The sequence below is a fragment of the Morone saxatilis genome, unplaced genomic scaffold, assembly GCF_004916995.1.
Source record: "Morone saxatilis isolate NCDOM2014 unplaced genomic scaffold, NCSU_SB_2.0 Contig14, whole genome shotgun sequence".
Lineage (NCBI taxonomy): Eukaryota > Metazoa > Chordata > Actinopteri > Moronidae > Morone > Morone saxatilis.
In genome coordinates this window covers 8201294-8202938 of record NW_023339696.1, presented here as the reverse complement: position 1 = coordinate 8202938, position 1645 = coordinate 8201294, and positions in this window count along the sequence as shown.

The following is a 1645-nucleotide window of genomic DNA, read 5'->3' as shown; positions in this document are numbered from 1 at the left end:
TGGTCACGTAACAGAGACTCAATGAAAATTTCTTCTTGCTACTACAGCACACAATCATAGTGTAGACCTGTAGTTCAGCTTCACTCATGCACAGGATGAAAATCATCACCTGCGTGTTGTGGACGCACAGAAACACACACATTGTCGTCACCTGATTCAACACAATTACTATCGCATTACAGACACGAAGAAGAATGTGCAGTATACAACAGTGTTTCTGCTGTTTTTGTTGTGTGGTTAATTCTGCAAGAGAGCCGCAGCGTCTGTTCTGCGTTTACCTTCTGTCAGCTGTGTTTGTAAGACATTTAAACTTAACGAATGCATGTCCATAAATGTCAAGTCTCCTCTTTCCCTCTTTACAAGCTCCAGTATTTGTGTTTTGTGTTTATTCCTTGTGAGCACAGTCACTATAATGAGCAAGTTATAGTTATGTAAAAATAAAGAGATTATATTGATAATTCCTATTTCAGGAGGAATTTATGCCGAAGACCTTTCCCAGACTCAGGAAACAAAAACACATTGAAAAATCAACATTCCAGACTTTGGAAAGGCTATAAACAGAACCGATTTTACAAGGTACTTATACCCTTGGCCAGAGTTGATCGAAATGACTTTTACACCAGTTTGTTAACAAGCAGCACCTAACTATCACCACCTACCTCAGCCAAAGATGTCATGAGCCTGTCCCAACCTGTGAGTAAGGGCCAAGATTAAGAAGTGTGAAAACAACTGACAGCAGGGATGTGCTGCATTACCACTCCTTGGGTGGGACAAGGTATGAGAGAGATTTACCACATCTTCAGTACATTTTCTTGCTGCAGAAAAAATCACAGTTGAAATATCTGAAATATACTGAAAGAAATTGAATTAGCAGGTAAAATGTGCTAAAAGAAGTTGAAGTTTAAGTCTAGTCATTGAATGAAGTTAATATCAGTTATGGTGAAAGTGCTGAAAGGAAATTAGGCAATAAATTGAACTGGAACCTGAAAGAAATCAGTGCCATTACAAATGCATAAACTAGGGCACATGGTAGCTCACCTGGTTGACCACGCGGCCCCCCATGTAGGCTGGAGTCCTTACTGCGGCAGCCCCTGGTTCGATTCCAACCCTGCAGCCCTTTGCTTCTTGTCATCCCCCTTCCTGTCTATCTTCACGCCAGTCCTAATCAAAACATAAAGGCATAAAAAGCCCCAAAAATATATTTTTAAAATAACATATAAACTGAAAGACGATGTCAGCTGAAGTGTAGGTAATGTAAGCAGTTGAAGTAAATTGTTTATGAAAAGTGAAAGTTGTGGAAGCTATAAGAGTTAAGAAGTTTAATTTCATTCACCCTTTTGTTGAAAGACCTGAGACCATGAAAGGGTTTGAAGTGGAAGCGCTGAATAGATGTTCAACAGAGTTGGAACGTTGGCTGACATGTACGTGGTGAAAGCAGCTGAAATATCTAATGAAGTGGAAGAAGTGGAAGCTGTTGAAATGAAAATGTTGACACAAAAACGCCAAAGACATTTCAAGGGTGTACAATGTTAGCAATTGGAATTTGAATTAAAGTGTAAAATCTCAAAGCAGCTGAACGGTCGGTTCAAGAATAGAAAATCTGTGTATTGAAAGCATTTGAAATTTAATTTAAAGGTCCAGTGTG